General features: G+C 45.4%; 60 non-coding genes and 12 pseudogenes across 60 annotated transcripts in view; all 72 read left to right on the forward strand.

The window, feature by feature from the left end:
• Positions 1–108, forward strand: part of LOC118958521 — a 119-nt gene extending 11 nt beyond the window's left edge. Inside the window, exon 1 of the ribosomal RNA XR_005047511.1 lies at positions 1–108. This exon is cut by the window's left edge and continues 11 nt beyond it. This is a non-coding gene — a ribosomal RNA (5S ribosomal RNA).
• A 177-nt stretch (positions 109–285) lies between these two features.
• LOC118958581 lies at positions 286–404 on the forward strand. The gene has a single exon (XR_005047551.1). It is a non-coding gene; the product is annotated as a 5S ribosomal RNA (ribosomal RNA).
• Positions 405–800: 396 nt separating this feature from the next.
• Positions 801–920, forward strand: LOC118958553 (annotated as a pseudogene).
• A 259-nt stretch (positions 921–1,179) lies between these two features.
• LOC118958514 lies at positions 1,180–1,298 on the forward strand. Its single transcript, XR_005047504.1, has one exon. It is a non-coding gene; the product is annotated as a 5S ribosomal RNA (ribosomal RNA).
• A 176-nt stretch (positions 1,299–1,474) lies between these two features.
• LOC118958535 lies at positions 1,475–1,594 on the forward strand. The gene has a single exon (XR_005047525.1). It is a non-coding gene; the product is annotated as a 5S ribosomal RNA (ribosomal RNA).
• Positions 1,595–1,771: 177 nt separating this feature from the next.
• On the forward strand, positions 1,772–1,889 carry LOC118958539 (annotated as a pseudogene).
• A 177-nt stretch (positions 1,890–2,066) lies between these two features.
• On the forward strand, positions 2,067–2,188 carry LOC118958549 (annotated as a pseudogene).
• Positions 2,189–2,449: 261 nt separating this feature from the next.
• LOC118958583 lies at positions 2,450–2,568 on the forward strand. Its single transcript, XR_005047553.1, has one exon. It is a non-coding gene; the product is annotated as a 5S ribosomal RNA (ribosomal RNA).
• An 867-nt stretch (positions 2,569–3,435) lies between these two features.
• Positions 3,436–3,553, forward strand: LOC118958551 (annotated as a pseudogene).
• A 259-nt stretch (positions 3,554–3,812) lies between these two features.
• Positions 3,813–3,931, forward strand: LOC118958515. The gene has a single exon (XR_005047505.1). It is a non-coding gene; the product is annotated as a 5S ribosomal RNA (ribosomal RNA).
• Positions 3,932–4,108: 177 nt separating this feature from the next.
• LOC118958522 lies at positions 4,109–4,227 on the forward strand. Its single transcript, XR_005047512.1, has one exon. It is a non-coding gene; the product is annotated as a 5S ribosomal RNA (ribosomal RNA).
• Positions 4,228–4,404: 177 nt separating this feature from the next.
• On the forward strand, positions 4,405–4,523 carry LOC118958584. Its single transcript, XR_005047554.1, has one exon. It is a non-coding gene; the product is annotated as a 5S ribosomal RNA (ribosomal RNA).
• A 178-nt stretch (positions 4,524–4,701) lies between these two features.
• Positions 4,702–4,820, forward strand: LOC118958585. Its single transcript, XR_005047555.1, has one exon. It is a non-coding gene; the product is annotated as a 5S ribosomal RNA (ribosomal RNA).
• Positions 4,821–5,079: 259 nt separating this feature from the next.
• LOC118958548 lies at positions 5,080–5,200 on the forward strand (annotated as a pseudogene).
• A 517-nt stretch (positions 5,201–5,717) lies between these two features.
• On the forward strand, positions 5,718–5,837 carry LOC118958538 (annotated as a pseudogene).
• A 177-nt stretch (positions 5,838–6,014) lies between these two features.
• Positions 6,015–6,131, forward strand: LOC118958552 (annotated as a pseudogene).
• Positions 6,132–6,308: 177 nt separating this feature from the next.
• Positions 6,309–6,427, forward strand: LOC118958586. The gene has a single exon (XR_005047556.1). It is a non-coding gene; the product is annotated as a 5S ribosomal RNA (ribosomal RNA).
• A 177-nt stretch (positions 6,428–6,604) lies between these two features.
• Positions 6,605–6,723, forward strand: LOC118958587. Its single transcript, XR_005047557.1, has one exon. It is a non-coding gene; the product is annotated as a 5S ribosomal RNA (ribosomal RNA).
• Positions 6,724–7,148: 425 nt separating this feature from the next.
• Positions 7,149–7,267, forward strand: LOC118958525. Its single transcript, XR_005047515.1, has one exon. It is a non-coding gene; the product is annotated as a 5S ribosomal RNA (ribosomal RNA).
• Positions 7,268–7,530: 263 nt separating this feature from the next.
• On the forward strand, positions 7,531–7,650 carry LOC118958530. The gene has a single exon (XR_005047520.1). It is a non-coding gene; the product is annotated as a 5S ribosomal RNA (ribosomal RNA).
• Positions 7,651–7,826: 176 nt separating this feature from the next.
• On the forward strand, positions 7,827–7,945 carry LOC118958557 (annotated as a pseudogene).
• Positions 7,946–8,371: 426 nt separating this feature from the next.
• LOC118958526 lies at positions 8,372–8,490 on the forward strand. The gene has a single exon (XR_005047516.1). It is a non-coding gene; the product is annotated as a 5S ribosomal RNA (ribosomal RNA).
• A 261-nt stretch (positions 8,491–8,751) lies between these two features.
• LOC118958341 lies at positions 8,752–8,870 on the forward strand. The gene has a single exon (XR_005047331.1). It is a non-coding gene; the product is annotated as a 5S ribosomal RNA (ribosomal RNA).
• Positions 8,871–9,047: 177 nt separating this feature from the next.
• LOC118958518 lies at positions 9,048–9,166 on the forward strand. The gene has a single exon (XR_005047508.1). It is a non-coding gene; the product is annotated as a 5S ribosomal RNA (ribosomal RNA).
• A 177-nt stretch (positions 9,167–9,343) lies between these two features.
• Positions 9,344–9,462, forward strand: LOC118958527. Its single transcript, XR_005047517.1, has one exon. It is a non-coding gene; the product is annotated as a 5S ribosomal RNA (ribosomal RNA).
• A 260-nt stretch (positions 9,463–9,722) lies between these two features.
• Positions 9,723–9,840, forward strand: LOC118958529. The gene has a single exon (XR_005047519.1). It is a non-coding gene; the product is annotated as a 5S ribosomal RNA (ribosomal RNA).
• A 262-nt stretch (positions 9,841–10,102) lies between these two features.
• LOC118958516 lies at positions 10,103–10,221 on the forward strand. The gene has a single exon (XR_005047506.1). It is a non-coding gene; the product is annotated as a 5S ribosomal RNA (ribosomal RNA).
• Positions 10,222–10,398: 177 nt separating this feature from the next.
• LOC118958524 lies at positions 10,399–10,517 on the forward strand. The gene has a single exon (XR_005047514.1). It is a non-coding gene; the product is annotated as a 5S ribosomal RNA (ribosomal RNA).
• A 175-nt stretch (positions 10,518–10,692) lies between these two features.
• Positions 10,693–10,811, forward strand: LOC118958519. The gene has a single exon (XR_005047509.1). It is a non-coding gene; the product is annotated as a 5S ribosomal RNA (ribosomal RNA).
• Positions 10,812–11,069: 258 nt separating this feature from the next.
• Positions 11,070–11,189, forward strand: LOC118958536. Its single transcript, XR_005047526.1, has one exon. It is a non-coding gene; the product is annotated as a 5S ribosomal RNA (ribosomal RNA).
• Positions 11,190–11,366: 177 nt separating this feature from the next.
• LOC118958342 lies at positions 11,367–11,485 on the forward strand. The gene has a single exon (XR_005047332.1). It is a non-coding gene; the product is annotated as a 5S ribosomal RNA (ribosomal RNA).
• A 177-nt stretch (positions 11,486–11,662) lies between these two features.
• On the forward strand, positions 11,663–11,781 carry LOC118958554 (annotated as a pseudogene).
• Positions 11,782–12,037: 256 nt separating this feature from the next.
• LOC118958517 lies at positions 12,038–12,156 on the forward strand. The gene has a single exon (XR_005047507.1). It is a non-coding gene; the product is annotated as a 5S ribosomal RNA (ribosomal RNA).
• A 177-nt stretch (positions 12,157–12,333) lies between these two features.
• LOC118958541 lies at positions 12,334–12,451 on the forward strand (annotated as a pseudogene).
• A 180-nt stretch (positions 12,452–12,631) lies between these two features.
• LOC118958555 lies at positions 12,632–12,749 on the forward strand (annotated as a pseudogene).
• Positions 12,750–12,926: 177 nt separating this feature from the next.
• LOC118958547 lies at positions 12,927–13,046 on the forward strand (annotated as a pseudogene).
• A 176-nt stretch (positions 13,047–13,222) lies between these two features.
• On the forward strand, positions 13,223–13,341 carry LOC118958520. Its single transcript, XR_005047510.1, has one exon. It is a non-coding gene; the product is annotated as a 5S ribosomal RNA (ribosomal RNA).
• Positions 13,342–13,517: 176 nt separating this feature from the next.
• On the forward strand, positions 13,518–13,636 carry LOC118958343. Its single transcript, XR_005047333.1, has one exon. It is a non-coding gene; the product is annotated as a 5S ribosomal RNA (ribosomal RNA).
• A 260-nt stretch (positions 13,637–13,896) lies between these two features.
• On the forward strand, positions 13,897–14,015 carry LOC118958344. The gene has a single exon (XR_005047334.1). It is a non-coding gene; the product is annotated as a 5S ribosomal RNA (ribosomal RNA).
• A 177-nt stretch (positions 14,016–14,192) lies between these two features.
• LOC118958345 lies at positions 14,193–14,311 on the forward strand. The gene has a single exon (XR_005047335.1). It is a non-coding gene; the product is annotated as a 5S ribosomal RNA (ribosomal RNA).
• Positions 14,312–14,488: 177 nt separating this feature from the next.
• LOC118958347 lies at positions 14,489–14,607 on the forward strand. The gene has a single exon (XR_005047337.1). It is a non-coding gene; the product is annotated as a 5S ribosomal RNA (ribosomal RNA).
• A 260-nt stretch (positions 14,608–14,867) lies between these two features.
• LOC118958348 lies at positions 14,868–14,986 on the forward strand. Its single transcript, XR_005047338.1, has one exon. It is a non-coding gene; the product is annotated as a 5S ribosomal RNA (ribosomal RNA).
• A 177-nt stretch (positions 14,987–15,163) lies between these two features.
• On the forward strand, positions 15,164–15,282 carry LOC118958349. The gene has a single exon (XR_005047339.1). It is a non-coding gene; the product is annotated as a 5S ribosomal RNA (ribosomal RNA).
• A 176-nt stretch (positions 15,283–15,458) lies between these two features.
• Positions 15,459–15,577, forward strand: LOC118958350. Its single transcript, XR_005047340.1, has one exon. It is a non-coding gene; the product is annotated as a 5S ribosomal RNA (ribosomal RNA).
• Positions 15,578–15,837: 260 nt separating this feature from the next.
• LOC118958351 lies at positions 15,838–15,956 on the forward strand. Its single transcript, XR_005047341.1, has one exon. It is a non-coding gene; the product is annotated as a 5S ribosomal RNA (ribosomal RNA).
• A 177-nt stretch (positions 15,957–16,133) lies between these two features.
• On the forward strand, positions 16,134–16,252 carry LOC118958352. The gene has a single exon (XR_005047342.1). It is a non-coding gene; the product is annotated as a 5S ribosomal RNA (ribosomal RNA).
• A 177-nt stretch (positions 16,253–16,429) lies between these two features.
• On the forward strand, positions 16,430–16,548 carry LOC118958353. Its single transcript, XR_005047343.1, has one exon. It is a non-coding gene; the product is annotated as a 5S ribosomal RNA (ribosomal RNA).
• Positions 16,549–16,808: 260 nt separating this feature from the next.
• Positions 16,809–16,927, forward strand: LOC118958354. Its single transcript, XR_005047344.1, has one exon. It is a non-coding gene; the product is annotated as a 5S ribosomal RNA (ribosomal RNA).
• Positions 16,928–17,104: 177 nt separating this feature from the next.
• Positions 17,105–17,223, forward strand: LOC118958355. The gene has a single exon (XR_005047345.1). It is a non-coding gene; the product is annotated as a 5S ribosomal RNA (ribosomal RNA).
• A 260-nt stretch (positions 17,224–17,483) lies between these two features.
• On the forward strand, positions 17,484–17,602 carry LOC118958356. Its single transcript, XR_005047346.1, has one exon. It is a non-coding gene; the product is annotated as a 5S ribosomal RNA (ribosomal RNA).
• Positions 17,603–17,862: 260 nt separating this feature from the next.
• Positions 17,863–17,981, forward strand: LOC118958358. The gene has a single exon (XR_005047348.1). It is a non-coding gene; the product is annotated as a 5S ribosomal RNA (ribosomal RNA).
• Positions 17,982–18,241: 260 nt separating this feature from the next.
• Positions 18,242–18,360, forward strand: LOC118958359. The gene has a single exon (XR_005047349.1). It is a non-coding gene; the product is annotated as a 5S ribosomal RNA (ribosomal RNA).
• Positions 18,361–18,537: 177 nt separating this feature from the next.
• Positions 18,538–18,656, forward strand: LOC118958360. The gene has a single exon (XR_005047350.1). It is a non-coding gene; the product is annotated as a 5S ribosomal RNA (ribosomal RNA).
• A 260-nt stretch (positions 18,657–18,916) lies between these two features.
• Positions 18,917–19,035, forward strand: LOC118958361. Its single transcript, XR_005047351.1, has one exon. It is a non-coding gene; the product is annotated as a 5S ribosomal RNA (ribosomal RNA).
• Positions 19,036–19,295: 260 nt separating this feature from the next.
• On the forward strand, positions 19,296–19,414 carry LOC118958362. The gene has a single exon (XR_005047352.1). It is a non-coding gene; the product is annotated as a 5S ribosomal RNA (ribosomal RNA).
• Positions 19,415–19,591: 177 nt separating this feature from the next.
• Positions 19,592–19,710, forward strand: LOC118958363. The gene has a single exon (XR_005047353.1). It is a non-coding gene; the product is annotated as a 5S ribosomal RNA (ribosomal RNA).
• Positions 19,711–19,970: 260 nt separating this feature from the next.
• Positions 19,971–20,089, forward strand: LOC118958364. Its single transcript, XR_005047354.1, has one exon. It is a non-coding gene; the product is annotated as a 5S ribosomal RNA (ribosomal RNA).
• Positions 20,090–20,349: 260 nt separating this feature from the next.
• LOC118958365 lies at positions 20,350–20,468 on the forward strand. The gene has a single exon (XR_005047355.1). It is a non-coding gene; the product is annotated as a 5S ribosomal RNA (ribosomal RNA).
• Positions 20,469–20,728: 260 nt separating this feature from the next.
• Positions 20,729–20,847, forward strand: LOC118958366. Its single transcript, XR_005047356.1, has one exon. It is a non-coding gene; the product is annotated as a 5S ribosomal RNA (ribosomal RNA).
• A 177-nt stretch (positions 20,848–21,024) lies between these two features.
• Positions 21,025–21,143, forward strand: LOC118958367. Its single transcript, XR_005047357.1, has one exon. It is a non-coding gene; the product is annotated as a 5S ribosomal RNA (ribosomal RNA).
• Positions 21,144–21,403: 260 nt separating this feature from the next.
• LOC118958369 lies at positions 21,404–21,522 on the forward strand. The gene has a single exon (XR_005047359.1). It is a non-coding gene; the product is annotated as a 5S ribosomal RNA (ribosomal RNA).
• A 260-nt stretch (positions 21,523–21,782) lies between these two features.
• Positions 21,783–21,901, forward strand: LOC118958370. Its single transcript, XR_005047360.1, has one exon. It is a non-coding gene; the product is annotated as a 5S ribosomal RNA (ribosomal RNA).
• A 260-nt stretch (positions 21,902–22,161) lies between these two features.
• On the forward strand, positions 22,162–22,280 carry LOC118958371. Its single transcript, XR_005047361.1, has one exon. It is a non-coding gene; the product is annotated as a 5S ribosomal RNA (ribosomal RNA).
• A 177-nt stretch (positions 22,281–22,457) lies between these two features.
• On the forward strand, positions 22,458–22,576 carry LOC118958372. The gene has a single exon (XR_005047362.1). It is a non-coding gene; the product is annotated as a 5S ribosomal RNA (ribosomal RNA).
• A 260-nt stretch (positions 22,577–22,836) lies between these two features.
• On the forward strand, positions 22,837–22,955 carry LOC118958373. The gene has a single exon (XR_005047363.1). It is a non-coding gene; the product is annotated as a 5S ribosomal RNA (ribosomal RNA).
• Positions 22,956–23,132: 177 nt separating this feature from the next.
• LOC118958374 lies at positions 23,133–23,251 on the forward strand. Its single transcript, XR_005047364.1, has one exon. It is a non-coding gene; the product is annotated as a 5S ribosomal RNA (ribosomal RNA).
• A 260-nt stretch (positions 23,252–23,511) lies between these two features.
• On the forward strand, positions 23,512–23,630 carry LOC118958375. The gene has a single exon (XR_005047365.1). It is a non-coding gene; the product is annotated as a 5S ribosomal RNA (ribosomal RNA).
• Positions 23,631–23,890: 260 nt separating this feature from the next.
• LOC118958376 lies at positions 23,891–24,009 on the forward strand. Its single transcript, XR_005047366.1, has one exon. It is a non-coding gene; the product is annotated as a 5S ribosomal RNA (ribosomal RNA).
• A 260-nt stretch (positions 24,010–24,269) lies between these two features.
• Positions 24,270–24,388, forward strand: LOC118958377. Its single transcript, XR_005047367.1, has one exon. It is a non-coding gene; the product is annotated as a 5S ribosomal RNA (ribosomal RNA).
• A 260-nt stretch (positions 24,389–24,648) lies between these two features.
• Positions 24,649–24,767, forward strand: LOC118958378. The gene has a single exon (XR_005047368.1). It is a non-coding gene; the product is annotated as a 5S ribosomal RNA (ribosomal RNA).
• Positions 24,768–24,944: 177 nt separating this feature from the next.
• Positions 24,945–25,063, forward strand: LOC118958380. The gene has a single exon (XR_005047370.1). It is a non-coding gene; the product is annotated as a 5S ribosomal RNA (ribosomal RNA).
• Positions 25,064–25,323: 260 nt separating this feature from the next.
• Positions 25,324–25,442, forward strand: LOC118958381. Its single transcript, XR_005047371.1, has one exon. It is a non-coding gene; the product is annotated as a 5S ribosomal RNA (ribosomal RNA).
• The last annotated feature ends 242 nt before the right edge of the window (positions 25,443–25,684 follow it).

The following is a 25,684-nucleotide window of genomic DNA, read 5'->3' on the forward strand; positions in this document are numbered from 1 at the left end:
CACCGGCCTGAGTACGCCTGATCTCGTCCGATCTCGGAAGCTAAGCAGGGTCGGGCCTGGTTAGTACTTGGATGGGAGACCGCCTGGGAATACCAGGTGCTGTACGCTTTTTGTCACTGCCTTGTGGAATTTCAACTCTTTGTCCGTTTTTTCCCACAAGGCTGAAATATGTGCCCTCGCTTTGAAATAAGTAAGCAAGGTTAGTTTGTATTTCATCCAACAATCTGTGCTACAAATTATGGCTACAGTATATGCAATTTCTTCCACTTTTTGAGATTGCCTTTCGCTTACGGCCACACCGGCCTGAGTACGCCTGATCTCGTCCGATCTCGGAAGCTAAGCAGGGTCGGGCCTGGTTAGTACTTGGATGGGAGACCGCCTGGGAATACCAGGTGCTGTAAGCTTTTGTCACTGCCTTGTGGAATTTCAACTCTTTGTCCGTTTTTTCCCACAAGGCTGAAATATGTGCCCTCGCTTTGAAATAAGTAAGCAAGGTTAGTTTGTATTTCATCCAACAATCTGTGCTGCAAATTATGGCTACAGTATATGCAATTTCTCGCTGATCTCGTCCGATCTCGGAAGCTAAGCAGGGTCGGGCCTGGGAATACCAGGTGCTGTAAGCTTTTTGTCACTGCCTTGTGGAATTTCAACTCTTTGTCCGTTTTTTCCCACAAGGCTGAAATATGTGCCCTCGCTTTGAAATAAGTAAGCAAGGTTAGTTTGTATTTCATCCAACAATCTGTGCTACAAATTATGGCTACAGTATATGCAATTTCATCCACTTTTTGAGATTACCTTTCGCTTACGGCCACACCGGCCTGAGTACGCCTGATGCTCGTCCGATCTCGGAAGCTAAGCAGGGTCGGTCCTGGTTAGTACTTGGATGGGAGACCGCCTGGGAATACCAGGTGCTGTAAGCTTTTGTCACTGCCTTGTGGAATTTCAACTCTTTGTCCGTTTTTTCCCACAAGGCTGAAATATGTGCCCTCGCTTTGAAATAAGTAAGCAAGGTTAGTTTGTATTTCATCCAACAATCTGTGCTACAAATTATGGCTACAGTATATGCAATTTCTTCCACTTTTTGAGTGACACAAAGATGCTTATCTAAATGGTGGAAATGCAACAGCTGTTAATCAGGCTCACTTTGACTTTACATGGTGCACCAAGAGATAGTTTCTCGCTTACGGCCACACCGGCCTGAGTACGCCTGATCTCGTCTGATCTCGGAAGCTAAGCAGGGTCGGGCCTGGTTAGTACTTGGATGGGAGACCGCCTGGGAATACCAGGTGCTGTAAGCTTTTTGTCACTGCCTTGTGGAATTTCAACTCTTTGTCCGTTTTTTCCCACAAGGCTGAAATATGTGCCCTCGCTTTGAAATAAGTAAGCAAGGTTAGTTTGTATTTCATCCAACAATCTGTGCTACAAATTATGGCTACAGTATATGCAATTCATCCACTTTTTGAGATTGCCTTTCGCTTACGGCCACACCGGCCTGAGTACGCCTGATCTCGTCCGATCTCGGAAGCTAAGCAGGGTCGGGCCTGGTTAGTACTTGGATGGGGAGACCGCCTGGGAATACCAGGTGCTGTAAGCTTTTTGTCACTGCCTTGTGGAATTTCAACTCTTTGTCCGTTTTTTCCCACAAGGCTGAAATATGTGCCCTCGCTTTGAAATAAGTAAGCAAGGTTAGTTTGTATTTCATCCAACAATCTGTGCTACAAATTATGGCTACAGTATATGCAATTTCATCCACTTTTTGAGATTGCCTTTCGCTTACGGCCACACCGGCTGAGTACGCCTGATCTCGTCCGATCTCGGAAGCTAAGCAGGGTCGGGCCTGGTTAGTACTTGGATGGGAGACCGCCTGGGAATACCAGGTGCTGTAAGCTTTTTGTCACTGCCTTGTGGAATTTCAACTCTTTGTCCGTTTTTTCCCACAAGGCTGAAATATGTGCCCTCGCTTTGAAATAAGTAAGCAAGGTTAGTTTGTATTTCATCCAACAATCTGTGCTACAAATTATGGCTACAGTATATGCAATTTCTTCCACTTTTTGAGATTGCCTTTCGCTTACGGCCACACCACGGCCTGAGTACCGCCTGATCTCGTCCGATCTCGGAAGCTAAGCAGGGTCGGGCCTGTTTAGTACTTGGATGGGAGACCGCCTGGGAATACCAGGTGCTGTAAGCTTTTTTGTCACTGCCTTGTGGAATTTCAACTCTTTGTCCGTTTTTTCCCACAAGGCTGAAATATGTGCCCTCGCTTTGAAATAAGTAAGCAAGGTTAGTTTGTATTTTCATCCAACAATCTGTGCTACAAATATGGCTACAGTATATGCAATTTCTTCCACTTTTTGAGTGACACAAAGATGCTTATCTAAATGGTGGAAATGCAACAGCTGTTAATCAGGCTCACTTTGACTTTACATAGTGCACCAAGAGATAGTTTCTCGCTTACGGCCACACCGGCCTGAGTACGCCTGATCTCGTCCGATCTCGGAAGCTAAGCAGGGTCGGGCCTGGTTAGTACTTGGATGGGAGACCGCCTGGGAATACCAGGTGCTGTAAGCTTTTTGTCACTGCCTTGTGGAATTTCAACTCTTTGTCCGTTTTTTTTCCCACAAGGCTGAAATATGTGCCCTCGCTTTGAAATAAGTAAGCAAGGTTAGTTTGTATTTCATCCAACAATCTGTGCTGCAAATTATGGCTACAGTATATGCAATTTCTCGCTGATCTCGTCCGATCTCGGAAGCTAAGCAGGGTCGGGACCTGGTTAGTACTTGGATGGGAGGACCGCCCGGGAATACCAGGTGCTGTAAGCTTTTTGTCACTGCCTTGTGGAATTTCAACTCTTTGTCCGTTTTTTCCCACAAGGCTGAAATATGTGCCCTCGCTTTGAAATAAGTAAGCAAGGTTAGTTTGTATTTCATCAACAATCTGTGCTGCAAATTATGGCTACAGTATATGCAATTTCTCGCTGATCTCGTCCGATCTCGGAAGCTAAGCAGGGTCGGGCCTGGGAATACCAGGTGCTGTAAGCTTTTTGTCACTGCCTTGTGGAATTTCAACTCTTTGTCCGTTTTTTCCCACAAGGCTGAAATATGTGCCCTCGCTTTGAAATAAGTAAGCAAGTTAGTTTGTATTTCATCCAACAATCTGTGCTGCAAATTATGGCTACAGTATATGCAATTTCTCGCTGATCTCGTCCGATCTCGGAAGCTAAGCAGGGTCGGGCCTGGGAATACCAGGTGCTGTAAGCTTTTTGTCACTGCCTTGTGGAATTTCAACTCTTTGTCCGTTTTTTTCCCACAAGGCTGAAATATGTGCCCTCGCTTTGAAATAAGTAAGCAAGGTTAGTTTGTATTTCATCCAACAATCTGTGCTACAAATTATGGCTACAGTATATGCAATTTCATCCACTTTTTGAGATTACCTTTCGCTTACGGCCACACCGGCTGAGTACGCCTGATCTCGTCCGATCTCGGAAGCTAAGCAGGGTCGGTCCTGGTTAGTACTTGGATGGGAGACCGCCTGGGAATACCAGGTGCTGTAAGCTTTTTGTCACTGCCTTGTGGAATTTCAACTCTTTGTCCGTTTTTTCCCACAAGGCTGAAATATGTGCCCTCGCTTTGAAATAAGTAAGCAAGGTTAGTTTGTATTTCATCCAACAATCTGTGCTACAAATTATGGCTACAGTATATGCAATTTCTTCCACTTTTTGAGTGACACAAGATGCTTATCTAAATGGTGGAAATGCAACAGCTGTTAATCAGGCTCACTTTGACTTTACATGGTGCACCAAGAGATAGTTTCTCGCTTACGGCCACACCGGCCTGAGTACGCCTGATCTCGTCTGATCTCGGAAGCTAAGCAGGGTCGGGCCTGGTTAGTACTTGGATGGGAGACCGCCTGGGAATACCAGGTGCTGTAAGCTTTTTGTCACTGCCTTGTGGAATTTCAACTCTTTGTCCGTTTTTTCCCACAAGGCTGAAATATGTGCCCTCGCTTTGAAATAAGTAAGCAAGGTTAGTTTGTATTTCATCCAACAATCTGTGCTACAAATTATGGCTACAGTATATGCAATTTCATCCACTTTTTGAGATTGCCTTTCGCTTACGGCCACACCGGCCTGAGTACGCCTGATCTCGTCCGATCTCGGAAGCTAAGCAGGGTCGGGCCTGGTTAGTACTTGGATGGGAGACCGCCTGGGAATACCAGGTGCTGTACGCTTTTTGTCACTGCCTTGTGGAATTTCAACTCTTTGTCCGTTTTTTCCCACAAGGCTGAAATATGTGCCCTCGCTTTGAAATAAGTAAGCAAGGTTAGTTTGTATTTCATCCAACAATCTGTGCTACAAATTATGGCTACAGTATATGCAATTTCTTCCACTTTTTGAGATTGCCTTTCGCTTACGGCCACACCGGCCTGAGTACGCCTGATCTCGTCCGATCTCGGAAGCTAAGCAGGGTCGGGCCTGGTTAGTACTTGGATGGGAGACCGCCTGGGAATACCAGGTGCTGTAAGCTTTTTGTCACTGCCTTGTGGAATTTCAACTCTTTGTCCGTTTTTTCCCACAAGGCTGAAATATGTGCCCTCGCTTTGAAATAAGTAAGCAAGGTTAGTTTGTATTTCATCCAACAATCTGTGCTACAAATTATGGCTACAGTATATGCAATTTTCTTCCACTTTTTGAGATTGCCTTTCGCTTACGGCCACACCGGCCTGAGTACGCCTGATCTCGTCCGATCTCGGAAGCTAAGCAGGGTCGGGCCTGGTTAGTACTTGGATGGGAGACCGCCTGGGAATACCAGGTGCTGTAAGCTTTTTGTCACTGCCTTGTGGAATTTCAACTCTTTGTCCGTTTTTTTCCCACAAGGCTGAAATATGTGCCCTCGCTTTGAATAAGTAAGCAAGGTTAGTTTGTATTTCATCCAACAATCTGTGCTACAAATTATGGCTACAGTATATGCAATTTCTTCCACTTTTTGAGTGACACAAAGATGCTTATCTAAATGGTGGAAATGCAACAGCTGTTAATCAGGCTCACTTTGACTTTACATAGTGCACAAGAGATAGTTTCTCGCTTACGGCCCACACCGGCCTGAGTACGCCTGATCTCGTCCGATCTCGGAAGCTAAGCAGGGTCGGGCCCTGGTTAGTACTTGGATGGGAGACCGCCTGGGAATACCAGGTGCTGTAAGCTTTTGTCACTGCCTTGTGGAATTTCAACTCTTTGTCCGTTTTTTCCCACAAGGCTGAAATATGTGCCCTCGCCTTTGAATAAGTAAGCAAGGTTAGTTTGTATTTCATCCAACAATCTGTGCTGCAAAATTATGGCCTACAGTATATGCAATTTCTCGCTGATCTCGTCCGATCTCGGAGAAGCTAAGCAGGGTCGGGCCTGGTTAGTACTTGGATGGGAGGACCGCCTGGGGAATACCAGGTGCTGTAAGCTTTTGTCACTGCCTTGTGGAATTTCAACTTCTTTGTCCCGTTTTTTTCCCCACAAGGCTGAAATATGTGCCCTCGCTTTGAAATAAGTAAGCCAAGGTTAGTTTGTATTTCATCCAACAATCTGTGCTACAAATTATGGCTACAGTATATGCAATTTCTTCCACTTTTTGAGGTGACACAAAGATGCTTATCTAAATGGTGGAAATGCAACAGCTGTTAATCAGGCTCACTTTGACTTTACATGGTGCACCAAGAGATAGTTTCTCGCTTACGGCCACACCGGCCTGAGTACGCCTGATCTCGTCTGATCTCGGAAGCTAAGCAGGGTCGGGCCTGGTTAGTACTTGGATGGGAGGACCGCCTGGGAATACCAGGTGCTGTAAGCTTTTTGTCACTGCCTTGTGGAATTTCAACTCTTTGTCCGTTTTTTCCCACAAGGCTGAAATATGTGCCCTCGCTTTGAAATAAGTAAGCAAGGTTAGTTTGTATTTCATCCAACAATCTGTGCTACAAATTATGGCTACAGTATATGCAATTTCATCCACTTTTTGAGATTGCCTTTCGCTTACGGCCACACCGGCCTGAGTACGCCTGATCTCGTCCGATCTCGGAAGCTAAGCAGGTCGGGCCTGGTTAGTACTTGATGGGAGACCGCCTGGGAATACCAGGTGCTGTACGCTTTTTGTCACTGCCTTGTGGAATTTCAACTCTTTGTCCGTTTTTTCCCACAAGGCTGAAATATGTGCCCTCGCTTTGAAATAAGTAAGCAAGGTTAGTTTGTATTTCATCCAACAATCTGTGCTACAAATTATGGCTACAGTATATGCAATTTCATCCACTTTTTGAGATTGCCTTTCGCTTACGGCCACACCGGCCTGAGTACGCCTGATCTCGTCCGATCTCGGAAGCTAAGCAGGGTCGGGCCTGGTTAGTACTTGGATGGGAGACCGCCTGGGAATACCAGGTGCTGTAAGCTTTTTGTCACTGCCTTGTGGAATTTCAACTCTTTGTCCGTTTTTTCCCACAAGGCTGAAATATGTGCCCTCGCTTTGAAATAAGTAAGCAAGGTTAGTTTGTATTTCATCCAACAATCTGTGCTACAAATTATGGCTACAGTATATGCAATTTCTTCCACTTTTTGAGATTGCCTTTCGCTTACGGCCACACCGGCCTGAGTACGCCTGATCTCGTCCGATCTCGGAAGCTAAGCAGGGTCGGGCCTGGTTAGTACTTGGATGGGAGACCGCCTGGGAATACCAGGTGCTGTAAGCTTTTTGTCACTGCCTTGTGGAATTTCAACTCTTTGTCCGTTTTTTCCCACAAGGCTGAAATATGTGCCCTCGCTTTGAAATAAGTAAGCAAGGTTAGTTTGTATTTCATCCAACAATCTGTGCTGCAAATTATGGCTACAGTATATGCAATTTCTCGCTGATCTCGTCCGATCTCGGAAGCTAAGCAGGGTCGGGCCTGGTTAGTACTTGGATGGGAGACCGCCTGGGAATACCAGGTGCTGTAAGCTTTTTGTCACTGCCTTGTGGAATTTCAACTCTTTGTCCGTTTTTTCCCACAAGGCTGAAATATGTGCCCTCGCTTTGAAATAAGTAAGCAAGGTTAGTTTGTATTTCATCCAACAATCTGTGCTACAAATTATGGCTACAGTATATGCAATTTCATCCACTTTTTGAGATTAGCCTTTCGCTTACGGCCACACCGGCCTGAGTACGCCTGATCTCGTCCGATCTCGGAAGCTAAGCAGGGTCGGTCCTGGTTAGTACTTGGATGGGAGACCGCCTGGGAATACCAGGTGCTGTAAGCTTTTTGTCACTGCCTTGGTGGAATTTCAACTCTTTGTCCGTTTTTTTCCCACAAGGCTGAAATATGTGCCCTCGCTTTGAAATAAGTAAGCAAGGTTAGTTTGTATTTTCATCCAACAATCTGTGCTACAAATTATGGCTACAGTATATGCAATTTCTTCCACTTTTTGAGTGACACAAAGATGCTTATCTAAATGGTGGAAATGCAACAGCTGTTAATCAGGCTCACTTTGACTTTACATGGTGCACCAAGAGATAGTTTCTCGCTTACCGGCCACACCGGCCTGAGTACGCCTGATCTCGTCCGATCTCGGAAGCTAAGCAGGGTCGGGCCTGGTTAGTACTTGGATGGGAGACCGCCTGGGAATACCAGGTGCTGTAAGCTTTTTGTCACTGCCTTGTGGAATTTCAACTCTTTGTCCGTTTTTTCCCACAAGGCTGAAATATGTGCCCTCGCTTTGAAATAAGTAAGCAAGGTTAGTTTGTATTTCATCCAACAATCTGTGCTACAAATTATGGCTACAGTATATGCAATTTCTTCCACTTTTGAGATTGCCTTTCGCTTACGGCCCACACCGGCCTGAGTACGCCTGATCTCGTCCGATCTCGAAGCTAAGCAGGGTCGGGCCTGGTTAGTACTTGGATGGGAGACCGCCTGGGAATACCAGGTGCTGTACGCTTTTTGTCACTGCCTTGTGGAATTTCAACTCTTTGTCCGTTTTTTTCCCACAAGGCTGAAATATGTGCCCTCGCTTTGAAATAAGTAAGCAAGGTTAGTTTGTATTTCATCCAACAATCTGTGCTGCAAATTATGGCTACAGTATATGCAATTTCTCGCTGATCTCGTCCGATCTCGGAAGCTAAGCAGGGTCGGGCCCTGGTTAGTACTTGGATGGGAGACCGCCTGGGAATACCAGGTGCTGTAAGCTTTTTGTCACTGCCTTGTGGAATTTCAACTCTTTGTCCGTTTTTTCCCACAAGGCTGAAATATGTGCCCTCGCTTTGAAATAAGTAAGCAAGGTTAGTTTGTATTTCATCCAACAATCTGTGCTACAAATTATGGCTACAGTATATGCAATTTCATCCACTTTTTGAGATTACCTTTCGCTTACGGCCACACCGGCCTGAGTACGCCTGATCTCGTCCGATCTCGGAAGCTAAGCAGGGTCGGTCCTGGTTAGTACTTGGATGGGAGACCGCCTGGGAATACCAGGTGCTGTAAGCTTTTTGTCACTGCCTTGTGGAATTTCAACTCTTTGTCCGTTTTTTTCCCACAAGGCTGAAATATGTGCCCTCGCTTTGAAATAAGTAAGCAAGGTTAGTTTGTATTTCATCCAACAATCTGTGCTACAAATTATGGCTACAGTATATGCAATTTCTTCCACTTTTTGAGTGACACAAAGATGCTTATCTAAATGGTGGAAATGCAACAGCTGTTAATCAGGCTCACTTTGACTTTACATGGTGCACCAAGAGATAGTTTCTCGCTTACGGCCACACCGGCCTGAGTACGCCTGATCTCGTCCGATCTCGGAAGCTAAGCAGGGTCGGGCCTGGTTAGTACTTGGATGGGAGACCGCCTGGGAATACCAGGTGCTGTAAGCTTTTTGTCACTGCCTTGTGGAATTTCAACTCTTTGTCCGTTTTTTCCCACAAGGCTGAAATATGTGCCCTCGCTTTGAAATAAGTAAGCAAGGTTAGTTTGTATTTCATCAAACAATCTGTGCTACAAATTATGGCTACAGTATATGCAATTTCATCCACTTTTTGAGATTGCCTTTCGCTTACGGCCACACCGGCCTGAGTACGCCTGATCTCGTCCGATCTCCGAAGCTAAGCAGGGTCGGGCCTGGTTAGTACTTGGATGGGAGACCGCCTGGGAATACCAGGTGCTGTAAGCTTTTTGTCACTGCCTTGTGGAATTTCAACTCTTTGGCCGTTTTTTCCCACAAGGCTGAAATATGTGCCCTCGCTTTGAAATAAGTAAGCAAGGTTAGTTTGTATTTCATCCAACAATCTGTGCTACAAATTATGGCTACAGTATATGCAATTTCATCCACTTTTTGAGATTGCCTTTCGCTTACGGCCACACCGGCCTGAGTACGCCTGATCTCGTCCGATCTCGGAAGCTAAGCAGGGTCGGTCCTGGTTAGTACTTGGATGGGAGACCGCCTGGGAATACCAGGTGCTGTAAGCTTTTTGTCACTGCCTTGTTGGAATTTCAACTCTTTGTCCGTTTTTTCCCACAAGGCTGAAATATGTGCCCTCGCTTTGAATAAGTAAGCAAGGTTAGTTTGTATTTCATCCAACAATCTGTGCTACAAATTATGGCTACAGTATATGCAATTTCTTCCACTTTTTGAGTGACACAAAGATGCTTATCTAAATGGTGGAAATGCAACAGCTGTTAATCAGGCTCACTTTGACTTTACATGGTGCACCAAGAGATAGTTTCTCGCTTACGGCCACACCGGCCTGAGTACGCCTGATCTCGTCCGATCTCGGAAGCTAAGCAGGGTCGGGCCTGGTTAGTACTGGATGGGAGACCGCCTGGGAATACCAGGTGCTGTAAGCTTTTTGTCACTGCCTTGTGGAATTTCAACTCTTTGTCCGTTTTTTTTCCCACAAGGCTGAAATATGTGCCCTCGCTTTGAAATAAGTAAGCAAGGTTAGTTTGTATTTCATCCAACAATCTGTGCTACAAATTATGGCTACAGTATATGCAATTTCTTCCACTTTTTGAGTGACACAAAGATGCTTATCTAAATGGTGGAAATGCAACAGCTGTTAATCAGGCTCACTTTGACTTTACATAGTGCACCAAGAGATAGTTTCTCGCTTACGGCCACACCGGCCTGAGTACGCCTGATCTCGTCCGATCTCTGAAGCTAAGCAGGGTCGGGCCTGGTTAGTACTTGGATGGGAGACCGCCTGGGAATACCAGGTGCTGTAAGCTTTTTGTCACTGCCTTGTGGAATTTCAACTCTTTGTCCGTTTTTTTCCCACAAGGCTGAAATATGTGCCCTCGCTTTGAATAAGTAAGCAAGGTTAGTTTGTATTTCATCCAACAATCTGTGCTACAAATTATGGCTACAGTATATGCAATTTCATCCACTTTTTGAGATTGCCTTTAGCTTACGGCCACACCGGCCTGAGTACGCGTGATCTCGTCCGATCTCGGAAGCTAAGCAGGGTCGGGCCTGGTTAGTACTTGGATGGGAGACCGCCTGGGAATACCAGGTGCTGTAAGCTTTTTGTCACTGCCTTGTGGAATTTCAACTCTTTGTCCGTTTTTTCCACAAGGCTGAAATATGTGCCCTCGCTTTGAAATAAGTAGCAAGGTTAGTTTGTATTTCATCCAACAATCTGTGCTACAAATTATGGCTACAGTATATGCAATTTCATCCACTTTTTGAGATTGCCTTTCGCTTACGGCCACACCGGCCTGAGTACGCCTGATCTCGTCCGATCTCGGAAGCTAAGCTGGGTCGGGCCTGGTTAGTACTTGGATGGGAGACCGCCTGGGAATACCAGGTGCTGTAAGCTTTTTGTCACTGCCTTGTGGAATTTCAACTCTTTGTCCGTTTTTTCCCACAAGGCTGAAATATGTGCCCTCGCTTTGAAATAAGTAAGCAAGGTTAGTTTGTATTTCATCCAACAATCTGTGCTACAAATTATGGCTACAGTATATGCAATTTCTTCCACTTTTTGAGTGACACAAGATGCTTATCTAAATGGTGGAAATGCAACAGCTGTTAATCAGGCTCACTTTGACTTTACATGGTGCACCAAGAGATAGTTCTCGCTTACGGCCACACCGGCCTGAGTACGCCTGATCTCGTCCGATCTCGGAAGCTAAGCAGGGTCGGGCCTGGTTAGTACTTGGATGGGAGGACCGCCTGGGAATACCAGGTGCTGTAAGCTTTTTGTCACTGCCTTGTGGAATTTCAACTCTTTGTCCGTTTTTTCCCACAAGGCTGAAATATGTGCCCTCGCTTTGAAATAAGTAAGCAAGGTTAGTTTGTATTTCATCCAACAATCTGTGCTACAAATTATGGCTACAGTATATGCAATTTTCATCCACTTTTGAGATTGCCTTTCGCTTACGGCCACACCGGCCTGAGTACGCCTGATCTCGTCCGATCTCGGAAGCTAAGCAGGGTCGGGCCTGGTTAGTACTTGGATGGGAGACCGCCTGGGAATACCAGGTGCTGTAAGCTTTTTGTCACTGCCTTGTGGAATTTCAACTCTTTGTCCGTTTTTTCCCACAAGGCTGAAATATGTGCCCTCGCTTTGAAATAAGTAAGCAAGGTTAGTTTGTATTTCATCCAACAATCTGTGCTACAAATTATGGCTACAGTATATGCAATTTCATCCACTTTTTGAGATTGCCTTTCGCTTACGGCCACACCGGCCTGAGTACGCCTGATCTCGTCCGATCTCGGAAGCTAAGCAAGGGTCGGGCCTGGTTAGTACTTGGATGGAGACCGCCTGGGAATACCAGGTGCTGTAAGCTTTTGTCACTGCCTTGTGGAATTTCAACTCTTTGTCCGTTTTTTCCCACAAGGCTGAAATATGTGCCCTCGCTTTGAAATAAGTAAGCAAGGTTAGTTTGTATTTCATCCAACAATCTGTGCTACAAATTATGGCTACAGTATATGCAATTCTTCCACTTTTTGAGTGACACAAAGATGCTTATCTAAATGGTGAAATGCAACAGCTGTTAATCAGCTCACTTTGACTTTACATGGTGCACCAAGAGATAGGTTCTCGCTTACGGCCATACCGGCCTGAGTACGCCTGATCTCGTCCGATCTCGGAAACTAAGCAGGGTCGGGCCTGGTTAGTACTTGGATGGGAGACCGCCTGGGAATACCAGGTGCTGTAAGCTTTTTGTCACTGCCTTGTGGATTTCAACTCTTTGTCCGTTTTTTTCCACAAGGCTGAAAATATGTGCCCTCGCTTTGAAATAAGTAAGCAAGGTTAGTTTGTATTTCATCCAACAATCTGTGCTACAAATTATGGCTACAGTATATGCAATTTCATCCACTTTTTGAGATTGCCTTTCGCTTACGGCCACACCGGCCTGAGTACGCCTGATCTCGTCCGATCTCGGAAGCTAAGCAGGGTCGGCCTGGTTAGTACTTGGATGGGAGACCGCCTGGGAATACCAGGTGCTGTAAGCTTTTTGTCACTGCCTTGTGGAATTTCCAACTCTTTGTCCGTTTTTTCCCACAAAGGCTGAAATATGTGCCCTCGCTTTGAAATAAGTAAGCAAGGTTAGTTTGTATTTCATCCAACAATCTGTGCTACAAATTATTGGCTACAGTATATGCAATTTCATCCACTTTTTGAGATTGCCTTTCGCTTACGGCCACACCGGCCTGAGTACGCCTGATCTCGTCCGATCTCGGAAGCTAAGCAGGTCGGCCTGGTTAGTACTTGGGATGGGAGACCGCCTGGGAATACCAGGTGCTGTAAGCTTTTTGTCACTGCCTTGTGGAATTTCAACTCTTTGTCCGTTTTTTCCCACAGGCTGAAATATGTGCCCTCGCTTTGAAATAAGTAAGCAAAGGTTAGTTTGTATTTCATCCAACAATCTGTGCTACAAATTATGGCTACAGTATATGCAATTTCATCCACTTTTTGAGATTGCCTTTAGCTTACGGCCACACCGGCCTGAGTACGCGTGATCTCGTCCGATCTCGGAAGCTAAGCAGGGTCGGGCCTGGTTAGTTACTTGGATGGGAGACCGCCTGGGAATACCAGGTGCTGTAAGCTTTTTGTCACTGCCTTGTGGAATTTCAACTCTTTGTCCGTTTTTTCCCACAAGGCTGAAATATGTGCCCTCGCTTTGAAATAAGTAAGCAGGTTAGTTTGTATTTCATCCAACAATCTGTGCTACAAATTATGGCTACAGTATATGCAATTTCATCCACTTTTTGAGATTGCCTTTCGCTTACGGCCACACCGGCCTGAGTACGCCTGATCTCGTCCGATCTCGGAAGCTAAGCTGGGTCGGGCCTGGTTAGTACTTGGATGGGAGACCGCCTGGGAATACCAGGTGCTGTAAGCTTTTTGTCACTGCCTTGTGGAATTTCAACTCTTTGTCCGTTTTTTCCCACAAGGCTGAAATATGTGCCCTCGCTTTGAAATAAGTAAGCAGGTTAGTTTGTATTTCATCCAACAATCTGTGCTACAAATTATGGCTACAGTATATGCAATTTCATCCACTTTTTGAGATTGCCTTTCGCTTACGGCCACACCGGCCTGAGTACGCCTGATCTCGTCCGATCTCGGAAGCTAAGCAGGGTCGGGCCTGGTTAGTACTTGGATGGGAGACCGCCTGGGAATACCAGGTGCTGTAAGCTTTTTGTCACTGCCTTGTGGAATTTCAACTCTTTGTCCGTTTTTTCCCACAAGGCTGAAATATGTGCCCTCGCTTTGAAATAAGTAAGCAAGGTTAGTTTGTATTTCATCCAACAATCTGTGCTACAAATTATGGCTACAGTATATGCAATTTCTTCCACTTTTTGAGTGACACAAAGATGCTTATCTAAATGGTGGAAATGCAACAGCTGTTAATCAGGCTCACTTTGACTTTACATGGTGCACCAAGAGATAGTTTCTCGCTTACGGCCACACCGGCCTGAGTACGCCTGATCTCGTCCGATCTCGGAAGCTAAGCAGGGTCGGGCCTGGTTAGTACTTGGATGGGAGACCGCCTGGGAATACCAGGTGCTGTAAGCTTTTTGTCACTGCCTTGTGGAATTTCAACTCTTTGTCCGTTTTTTCCCACAAGGCTGAAATATGTGCCCTCGCTTTGAAATAAGTAAGCAAGGTTAGTTTGTATTTCATCCAACAATCTGTGCTACAAATTATGGCTACAGTATATGCAATTTCATCCACTTTTTGAGATTGCCTTTCGCTTACGGCCACACCGGCCTGAGTACGCCTGATCTCGTCCGATCTCGGAAGCTAAGCAGGGTCGGGCCTGGTTAGTACTTGGATGGGAGACCGCCTGGGAATACCAGGTGCTGTAAGCTTTTTGTCACTGCCTTGTGGAATTTCAACTCTTTGTCCGTTTTTTCCCACAAGGCTGAAATATGTGCCCTCGCTTTGAAATAAGTAAGCAAGGTTAGTTTGTATTTCATCCAACAATCTGTGCTACAAATTATGGCTACAGTATATGCAATTTCATCCACTTTTTGAGATTGCCTTTCGCTTACGGCCACACCGGCCTGAGTACGCCTGATCTCGTCCGATCTCGGAAGCTAAGCAGGGTCGGGCCTGGTTAGTACTTGGATGGGAGACCGCCTGGGAATACCAGGTGCTGTAAGCTTTTTGTCACTGCCTTGTGGAATTTCAACTCTTTGTCCGTTTTTTCCCACAAGGCTGAAATATGTGCCCTCGCTTTGAAATAAGTAAGCAAGGTTAGTTTGTATTTCATCCAACAATCTGTGCTACAAATTATGGCTACAGTATATGCAATTTCTTCCACTTTTTGAGTGACACAAAGATGCTTATCTAAATGGTGGAAATGCAACAGCTGTTAATCAGGCTCACTTTGACTTTACATGGTGCACCAAGAGATAGTTTCTCGCTTACGGCCACACCGGCCTGAGTACGCCTGATCTCGTCCGATCTCGGAAGCTAAGCAGGGTCGGGCCTGGTTAGTACTTGGATGGGAGACCGCCTGGGAATACCAGGTGCTGTAAGCTTTTTGTCACTGCCTTGTGGAATTTCAACTCTTTGTCCGTTTTTTCCCACAAGGCTGAAATATGTGCCCTCGCTTTGAAATAAGTAAGCAAGGTTAGTTTGTATTTCATCCAACAATCTGTGCTACAAATTATGGCTACAGTATATGCAATTTCATCCACTTTTTGAGATTGCCTTTCGCTTACGGCCACACCGGCCTGAGTACGCCTGATCTCGTCCGATCTCGGAAGCTAAGCAGGGTCGGGCCTGGTTAGTACTTGGATGGGAGACCGCCTGGGAATACCAGGTGCTGTAAGCTTTTTGTCACTGCCTTGTGGAATTTCAACTCTTTGTCCGTTTTTCCCACAAGGCTGAAATATGTGCCCTCGCTTTGAAATAAGTAAGCAAGGTTAGTTTGTATTTCATCCAACAATCTGTGCTACAAATTATGGCTACAGTATATGCAATTTCATCCACTTTTTGAGATTGCCTTTCGCTTACGGCCACACCGGCCTGAGTACGCCTGATCTCGTCCGATCTCGGAAGCTAAGCAGGGTCGGGCCTGGTTAGTACTTGGATGGGAGACCGCCTGGGAATACCAGGTGCTGTAAGCTTTTTGTCACTGCCTTGTGGAATTTCAACTCTTTGTCCGTTTTTTCCCACAAGGCTGAAATATGTGCCCTCGCTTTGAAATAAGTAAGCAAGGTTAGTTTGTATTTCATCCAACAATCTGTGCTACAAATTATGGCTACAGTATATGCAATTTCTTCCACTTTTTGAGTGACACAAAGATGCTTATCTAAATGGTGGAAATGCAACAGCTGTTAATCAGGCTCACTTTGACTTTACATAGTGCACCAAGAGATAGTTTCTCGCTTACGGCCACACCGGCCTGAGTACGCCTGATCTCGTCCGATCTCGGAAGCTAAGCAGGGTCGGGCCTGGTTAGTACTTGGATGGGAGACCGCCTGGGAATACCAGGTGCTGTAAGCTTTTTGTCACTGCCTTGTGGAATTTCAACTCTTTGTCCGTTTTTTCCCACAAGGCTGAAATATGTGCCCTCGCTTTGAAATAAGTAAGCAAGGTTAGTTTGTATTTCATCCAACAATCTGTGCTACAAATTATGGCTACAGTATATGCAATTTCATCCACTTTTTGAGATTGCCTTTCGCTTACGGCCACACCGGCCTGAGTACGCCTGATCTCGTCCGATCTCGGAAGCTAAGCAGGGTCGGGCCTGGTTAGTACTTGGATGGGAGACCGCCTGGGAATACCAGGTGCTGTAAGCTTTTTGTCACTGCCTTGTGGAATTTCAACTCTTTGTCCGTTTTTTCCCACAAGGCTGAAATATGTGCCCTCGCTTTGAAATAAGTAAGCAAGGTTAGTTTGTATTTCATCCAACAATCTGTGCTACAAATTATGGCTACAGTATATGCAATTTCATCCACTTTTTGAGATTGCCTTTCGCTTACGGCCACACCGGCCTGAGTACGCCTGATCTCGTCCGATCTCGGAAGCTAAGCAGGGTCGGGCCTGGTTAGTACTTGGATGGGAGACCGCCTGGGAATACCAGGTGCTGTAAGCTTTTTGTCACTGCCTTGTGGAATTTCAACTCTTTGTCCGTTTTTTCCCACAAGGCTGAAATATGTGCCCTCGCTTTGAAATAAGTAAGCAAGGTTAGTTTGTATTTCATCCAACAATCTGTGCTACAAATTATGGCTACAGTATATGCAATTTCTTCCACTTTTTGAGTGACACAAAGATGCTTATCTAAATGGTGGAAATGCAACAGCTGTTAATCAGGCTCACTTTGACTTTACATAGTGCACCAAGAGATAGTTTCTCGCTTACGGCCACACCGGCCTGAGTACGCCTGATCTCGTCCGATCTCGGAAGCTAAGCAGGGTCGGGCCTGGTTAGTACTTGGATGGGAGACCGCCTGGGAATACCAGGTGCTGTAAGCTTTTTGTCACTGCCTTGTGGAATTTCAACTCTTTGTCCGTTTTTTCCCACAAGGCTGAAATATGTGCCCTCGCTTTGAAATAAGTAAGCAAGGTTAGTTTGTATTTCATCCAACAATCTGTGCTACAAATTATGGCTACAGTATATGCAATTTCATCCACTTTTTGAGATTGCCTTTCGCTTACGGCCACACCGGCCTGAGTACGCCTGATCTCGTCCGATCTCGGAAGCTAAGCAGGGTCGGGCCTGGTTAGTACTTGGATGGGAGACCGCCTGGGAATACCAGGTGCTGTAAGCTTTTTGTCACTGCCTTGTGGAATTTCAACTCTTTGTCCGTTTTTTCCCACAAGGCTGAAATATGTGCCCTCGCTTTGAAATAAGTAAGCAAGGTTAGTTTGTATTTCATCCAACAATCTGTGCTACAAATTATGGCTACAGTATATGCAATTTCTTCCACTTTTTGAGTGACACAAAGATGCTTATCTAAATGGTGGAAATGCAACAGCTGTTAATCAGGCTCACTTTGACTTTACATAGTGCACCAAGAGATAGTTTCTCGCTTACGGCCACACCGGCCTGAGTACGCCTGATCTCGTCCGATCTCGGAAGCTAAGCAGGGTCGGGCCTGGTTAGTACTTGGATGGGAGACCGCCTGGGAATACCAGGTGCTGTAAGCTTTTTGTCACTGCCTTGTGGAATTTCAACTCTTTGTCCGTTTTTTCCCACAAGGCTGAAATATGTGCCCTCGCTTTGAAATAAGTAAGCAAGGTTAGTTTGTATTTCATCCAACAATCTGTGCTACAAATTATGGCTACAGTATATGCAATTTCTTCCACTTTTTGAGTGACACAAAGATGCTTATCTAAATGGTGGAAATGCAACAGCTGTTAATCAGGCTCACTTTGACTTTACATAGTGCACCAAGAGATAGTTTCTCGCTTACGGCCACACCGGCCTGAGTACGCCTGATCTCGTCCGATCTCGGAAGCTAAGCAGGGTCGGGCCTGGTTAGTACTTGGATGGGAGACCGCCTGGGAATACCAGGTGCTGTAAGCTTTTTGTCACTGCCTTGTGGAATTTCAACTCTTTGTCCGTTTTTTCCCACAAGGCTGAAATATGTGCCCTCGCTTTGAAATAAGTAAGCAAGGTTAGTTTGTATTTCATCCAACAATCTGTGCTACAAATTATGGCTACAGTATATGCAATTTCTTCCACTTTTTGAGTGACACAAAGATGCTTATCTAAATGGTGGAAATGCAACAGCTGTTAATCAGGCTCACTTTGACTTTACATAGTGCACCAAGAGATAGTTTCTCGCTTACGGCCACACCGGCCTGAGTACGCCTGATCTCGTCCGATCTCGGAAGCTAAGCAGGGTCGGGCCTGGTTAGTACTTGGATGGGAGACCGCCTGGGAATACCAGGTGCTGTAAGCTTTTTGTCACTGCCTTGTGGAATTTCAACTCTTTGTCCGTTTTTTCCCACAAGGCTGAAATATGTGCCCTCGCTTTGAAATAAGTAAGCAAGGTTAGTTTGTATTTCATCCAACAATCTGTGCTACAAATTATGGCTACAGTATATGCAATTTCATCCACTTTTTGAGATTGCCTTTCGCTTACGGCCACACCGGCCTGAGTACGCCTGATCTCGTCCGATCTCGGAAGCTAAGCAGGGTCGGGCCTGGTTAGTACTTGGATGGGAGACCGCCTGGGAATACCAGGTGCTGTAAGCTTTTTGTCACTGCCTTGTGGAATTTCAACTCTTTGTCCGTTTTTTCCCACAAGGCTGAAATATGTGCCCTCGCTTTGAAATAAGTAAGCAAGGTTAGTTTGTATTTCATCCAACAATCTGTGCTACAAATTATGGCTACAGTATATGCAATTTCTTCCACTTTTTGAGTGACACAAAGATGCTTATCTAAATGGTGGAAATGCAACAGCTGTTAATCAGGCTCACTTTGACTTTACATAGTGCACCAAGAGATAGTTTCTCGCTTACGGCCACACCGGCCTGAGTACGCCTGATCTCGTCCGATCTCGGAAGCTAAGCAGGGTCGGGCCTGGTTAGTACTTGGATGGGAGACCGCCTGGGAATACCAGGTGCTGTAAGCTTTTTGTCACTGCCTTGTGGAATTTCAACTCTTTGTCCGTTTTTTCCCACAAGGCTGAAATATGTGCCCTCGCTTTGAAATAAGTAAGCAAGGTTAGTTTGTATTTCATCCAACAATCTGTGCTACAAATTATGGCTACAGTATATGCAATTTCTTCCACTTTTTGAGTGACACAAAGATGCTTATCTAAATGGTGGAAATGCAACAGCTGTTAATCAGGCTCACTTTGACTTTACATAGTGCACCAAGAGATAGTTTCTCGCTTACGGCCACACCGGCCTGAGTACGCCTGATCTCGTCCGATCTCGGAAGCTAAGCAGGGTCGGGCCTGGTTAGTACTTGGATGGGAGACCGCCTGGGAATACCAGGTGCTGTAAGCTTTTTGTCACTGCCTTGTGGAATTTCAACTCTTTGTCCGTTTTTTCCCACAAGGCTGAAATATGTGCCCTCGCTTTGAAATAAGTAAGCAAGGTTAGTTTGTATTTCATCCAACAATCTGTGCTACAAATTATGGCTACAGTATATGCAATTTCATCCACTTTTTGAGATTGCCTTTCGCTTACGGCCACACCGGCCTGAGTACGCCTGATCTCGTCCGATCTCGGAAGCTAAGCAGGGTCGGGCCTGGTTAGTACTTGGATGGGAGACCGCCTGGGAATACCAGGTGCTGTAAGCTTTTTGTCACTGCCTTGTGGAATTTCAACTCTTTGTCCGTTTTTTCCCACAAGGCTGAAATATGTGCCCTCGCTTTGAAATAAGTAAGCAAGGTTAGTTTGTATTTCATCCAACAATCTGTGCTACAAATTATGGCTACAGTATATGCAATTTCTTCCACTTTTTGAGTGACACAAAGATGCTTATCTAAATGGTGGAAATGCAACAGCTGTTAATCAGGCTCACTTTGACTTTACATAGTGCACCAAGAGATAGTTTCTCGCTTACGGCCACACCGGCCTGAGTACGCCTGATCTCGTCCGATCTCGGAAGCTAAGCAGGGTCGGGCCTGGTTAGTACTTGGATGGGAGACCGCCTGGGAATACCAGGTGCTGTAAGCTTTTTGTCACTGCCTTGTGGAATTTCAACTCTTTGTCCGTTTTTTCCCACAAGGCTGAAATATGTGCCCTCGCTTTGAAATAAGTAAGCAAGGTTAGTTTGTATTTCATCCAACAATCTGTGCTACAAATTATGGCTACAGTATATGCAATTTCTTCCACTTTTTGAGTGACACAAAGATGCTTATCTAAATGGTGGAAATGCAACAGCTGTTAATCAGGCTCACTTTGACTTTACATAGTGCACCAAGAGATAGTTTCTCGCTTACGGCCACACCGGCCTGAGTACGCCTGATCTCGTCCGATCTCGGAAGCTAAGCAGGGTCGGGCCTGGTTAGTACTTGGATGGGAGACCGCCTGGGAATACCAGGTGCTGTAAGCTTTTTGTCACTGCCTTGTGGAATTTCAACTCTTTGTCCGTTTTTTCCCACAAGGCTGAAATATGTGCCCTCGCTTTGAAATAAGTAAGCAAGGTTAGTTTGTATTTCATCCAACAATCTGTGCTACAAATTATGGCTACAGTATATGCAATTTCTTCCACTTTTTGAGTGACACAAAGATGCTTATCTAAATGGTGGAAATGCAACAGCTGTTAATCAGGCTCACTTTGACTTTACATAGTGCACCAAGAGATAGTTTCTCGCTTACGGCCACACCGGCCTGAGTACGCCTGATCTCGTCCGATCTCGGAAGCTAAGCAGGGTCGGGCCTGGTTAGTACTTGGATGGGAGACCGCCTGGGAATACCAGGTGCTGTAAGCTTTTTGTCACTGCCTTGTGGAATTTCAACTCTTTGTCCGTTTTTTCCCACAAGGCTGAAATATGTGCCCTCGCTTTGAAATAAGTAAGCAAGGTTAGTTTGTATTTCATCCAACAATCTGTGCTACAAATTATGGCTACAGTATATGCAATTTCATCCACTTTTTGAGATTGCCTTTCGCTTACGGCCACACCGGCCTGAGTACGCCTGATCTCGTCCGATCTCGGAAGCTAAGCAGGGTCGGGCCTGGTTAGTACTTGGATGGGAGACCGCCTGGGAATACCAGGTGCTGTAAGCTTTTTGTCACTGCCTTGTGGAATTTCAACTCTTTGTCCGTTTTTTCCCACAAGGCTGAAATATGTGCCCTCGCTTTGAAATAAGTAAGCAAGGTTAGTTTGTATTTCATCCAACAATCTGTGCTACAAATTATGGCTACAGTATATGCAATTTCTTCCACTTTTTGAGTGACACAAAGATGCTTATCTAAATGGTGGAAATGCAACAGCTGTTAATCAGGCTCACTTTGACTTTACATAGTGCACCAAGAGATAGTTTCTCGCTTACGGCCACACCGGCCTGAGTACGCCTGATCTCGTCCGATCTCGGAAGCTAAGCAGGGTCGGGCCTGGTTAGTACTTGGATGGGAGACCGCCTGGGAATACCAGGTGCTGTAAGCTTTTTGTCACTGCCTTGTGGAATTTCAACTCTTTGTCCGTTTTTTCCCACAAGGCTGAAATATGTGCCCTCGCTTTGAAATAAGTAAGCAAGGTTAGTTTGTATTTCATCCAACAATCTGTGCTACAAATTATGGCTACAGTATATGCAATTTCTTCCACTTTTTGAGTGACACAAAGATGCTTATCTAAATGGTGGAAATGCAACAGCTGTTAATCAGGCTCACTTTGACTTTACATAGTGCACCAAGAGATAGTTTCTCGCTTACGGCCACACCGGCCTGAGTACGCCTGATCTCGTCCGATCTCGGAAGCTAAGCAGGGTCGGGCCTGGTTAGTACTTGGATGGGAGACCGCCTGGGAATACCAGGTGCTGTAAGCTTTTTGTCACTGCCTTGTGGAATTTCAACTCTTTGTCCGTTTTTTCCCACAAGGCTGAAATATGTGCCCTCGCTTTGAAATAAGTAAGCAAGGTTAGTTTGTATTTCATCCAACAATCTGTGCTACAAATTATGGCTACAGTATATGCAATTTCTTCCACTTTTTGAGTGACACAAAGATGCTTATCTAAATGGTGGAAATGCAACAGCTGTTAATCAGGCTCACTTTGACTTTACATAGTGCACCAAGAGATAGTTTCTCGCTTACGGCCACACCGGCCTGAGTACGCCTGATCTCGTCCGATCTCGGAAGCTAAGCAGGGTCGGGCCTGGTTAGTACTTGGATGGGAGACCGCCTGGGAATACCAGGTGCTGTAAGCTTTTTGTCACTGCCTTGTGGAATTTCAACTCTTTGTCCGTTTTTTCCCACAAGGCTGAAATATGTGCCCTCGCTTTGAAATAAGTAAGCAAGGTTAGTTTGTATTTCATCCAACAATCTGTGCTACAAATTATGGCTACAGTATATGCAATTTCATCCACTTTTTGAGATTGCCTTTCGCTTACGGCCACACCGGCCTGAGTACGCCTGATCTCGTCCGATCTCGGAAGCTAAGCAGGGTCGGGCCTGGTTAGTACTTGGATGGGAGACCGCCTGGGAATACCAGGTGCTGTAAGCTTTTTGTCACTGCCTTGTGGAATTTCAACTCTTTGTCCGTTTTTTCCCACAAGGCTGAAATATGTGCCCTCGCTTTGAAATAAGTAAGCAAGGTTAGTTTGTATTTCATCCAACAATCTGTGCTACAAATTATGGCTACAGTATATGCAATTTCTTCCACTTTTTGAGTGACACAAAGATGCTTATCTAAATGGTGGAAATGCAACAGCTGTTAATCAGGCTCACTTTGACTTTACATAGTGCACCAAGAGATAGTTTCTCGCTTACGGCCACACCGGCCTGAGTACGCCTGATCTCGTCCGATCTCGGAAGCTAAGCAGGGTCGGGCCTGGTTAGTACTTGGATGGGAGACCGCCTGGGAATACCAGGTGCTGTAAGCTTTTTGTCACTGCCTTGTGGAATTTCAACTCTTTGTCCGTTTTTTCCCACAAGGCTGAAATATGTGCCCTCGCTTTGAAATAAGTAAGCAAGGTTAGTTTGTATTTCATCCAACAATCTGTGCTACAAATTATGGCTACAGTATATGCAATTTCATCCACTTTTTGAGATTGCCTTTCGCTTACGGCCACACCGGCCTGAGTACGCCTGATCTCGTCCGATCTCGGAAGCTAAGCAGGGTCGGGCCTGGTTAGTACTTGGATGGGAGACCGCCTGGGAATACCAGGTGCTGTAAGCTTTTTGTCACTGCCTTGTGGAATTTCAACTCTTTGTCCGTTTTTTCCCACAAGGCTGAAATATGTGCCCTCGCTTTGAAATAAGTAAGCAAGGTTAGTTTGTATTTCATCCAACAATCTGTGCTACAAATTATGGCTACAGTATATGCAATTTCTTCCACTTTTTGAGTGACACAAAGATGCTTATCTAAATGGTGGAAATGCAACAGCTGTTAATCAGGCTCACTTTGACTTTACATAGTGCACCAAGAGATAGTTTCTCGCTTACGGCCACACCGGCCTGAGTACGCCTGATCTCGTCCGATCTCGGAAGCTAAGCAGGGTCGGGCCTGGTTAGTACTTGGATGGGAGACCGCCTGGGAATACCAGGTGCTGTAAGCTTTTTGTCACTGCCTTGTGGAATTTCAACTCTTTGTCCGTTTTTTCCCACAAGGCTGAAATATGTGCCCTCGCTTTGAAATAAGTAAGCAAGGTTAGTTTGTATTTCATCCAACAATCTGTGCTACAAATTATGGCTACAGTATATGCAATTTCTTCCACTTTTTGAGTGACACAAAGATGCTTATCTAAATGGTGGAAATGCAACAGCTGTTAATCAGGCTCACTTTGACTTTACATAGTGCACCAAGAGATAGTTTCTCGCTTACGGCCACACCGGCCTGAGTACGCCTGATCTCGTCCGATCTCGGAAGCTAAGCAGGGTCGGGCCTGGTTAGTACTTGGATGGGAGACCGCCTGGGAATACCAGGTGCTGTAAGCTTTTTGTCACTGCCTTGTGGAATTTCAACTCTTTGTCCGTTTTTTCCCACAAGGCTGAAATATGTGCCCTCGCTTTGAAATAAGTAAGCAAGGTTAGTTTGTATTTCATCCAACAATCTGTGCTACAAATTATGGCTACAGTATATGCAATTTCTTCCACTTTTTGAGTGACACAAAGATGCTTATCTAAATGGTGGAAATGCAACAGCTGTTAATCAGGCTCACTTTGACTTTACATAGTGCACCAAGAGATAGTTTCTCGCTTACGGCCACACCGGCCTGAGTACGCCTGATCTCGTCCGATCTCGGAAGCTAAGCAGGGTCGGGCCTGGTTAGTACTTGGATGGGAGACCGCCTGGGAATACCAGGTGCTGTAAGCTTTTTGTCACTGCCTTGTGGAATTTCAACTCTTTGTCCGTTTTTTCCCACAAGGCTGAAATATGTGCCCTCGCTTTGAAATAAGTAAGCAAGGTTAGTTTGTATTTCATCCAACAATCTGTGCTACAAATTATGGCTACAGTATATGCAATTTCTTCCACTTTTTGAGTGACACAAAGATGCTTATCTAAATGGTGGAAATGCAACAGCTGTTAATCAGGCTCACTTTGACTTTACATAGTGCACCAAGAGATAGTTTCTCGCTTACGGCCACACCGGCCTGAGTACGCCTGATCTCGTCCGATCTCGGAAGCTAAGCAGGGTCGGGCCTGGTTAGTACTTGGATGGGAGACCGCCTGGGAATACCAGGTGCTGTAAGCTTTTTGTCACTGCCTTGTGGAATTTCAACTCTTTGTCCGTTTTTTCCCACAAGGCTGAAATATGTGCCCTCGCTTTGAAATAAGTAAGCAAGGTTAGTTTGTATTTCATCCAACAATCTGTGCTACAAATTATGGCTACAGTATATGCAATTTCATCCACTTTTTGAGATTGCCTTTCGCTTACGGCCACACCGGCCTGAGTACGCCTGATCTCGTCCGATCTCGGAAGCTAAGCAGGGTCGGGCCTGGTTAGTACTTGGATGGGAGACCGCCTGGGAATACCAGGTGCTGTAAGCTTTTTGTCACTGCCTTGTGGAATTTCAACTCTTTGTCCGTTTTTTCCCACAAGGCTGAAATATGTGCCCTCGCTTTGAAATAAGTAAGCAAGGTTAGTTTGTATTTCATCCAACAATCTGTGCTACAAATTATGGCTACAGTATATGCAATTTCTTCCACTTTTTGAGTGACACAAAGATGCTTATCTAAATGGTGGAAATGCAACAGCTGTTAATCAGGCTCACTTTGACTTTACATAGTGCACCAAGAGATAGTTTCTCGCTTACGGCCACACCGGCCTGAGTACGCCTGATCTCGTCCGATCTCGGAAGCTAAGCAGGGTCGGGCCTGGTTAGTACTTGGATGGGAGACCGCCTGGGAATACCAGGTGCTGTAAGCTTTTTGTCACTGCCTTGTGGAATTTCAACTCTTTGTCCGTTTTTTCCCACAAGGCTGAAATATGTGCCCTCGCTTTGAAATAAGTAAGCAAGGTTAGTTTGTATTTCATCCAACAATCTGTGCTACAAATTATGGCTACAGTATATGCAATTTCTTCCACTTTTTGAGTGACACAAAGATGCTTATCTAAATGGTGGAAATGCAACAGCTGTTAATCAGGCTCACTTTGACTTTACATAGTGC

The sequence above is a fragment of the Oncorhynchus mykiss genome, unplaced genomic scaffold, assembly GCF_013265735.2.
Source record: "Oncorhynchus mykiss isolate Arlee unplaced genomic scaffold, USDA_OmykA_1.1 un_scaffold_490, whole genome shotgun sequence".
NCBI lineage: Eukaryota > Metazoa > Chordata > Actinopteri > Salmoniformes > Salmonidae > Oncorhynchus > Oncorhynchus mykiss.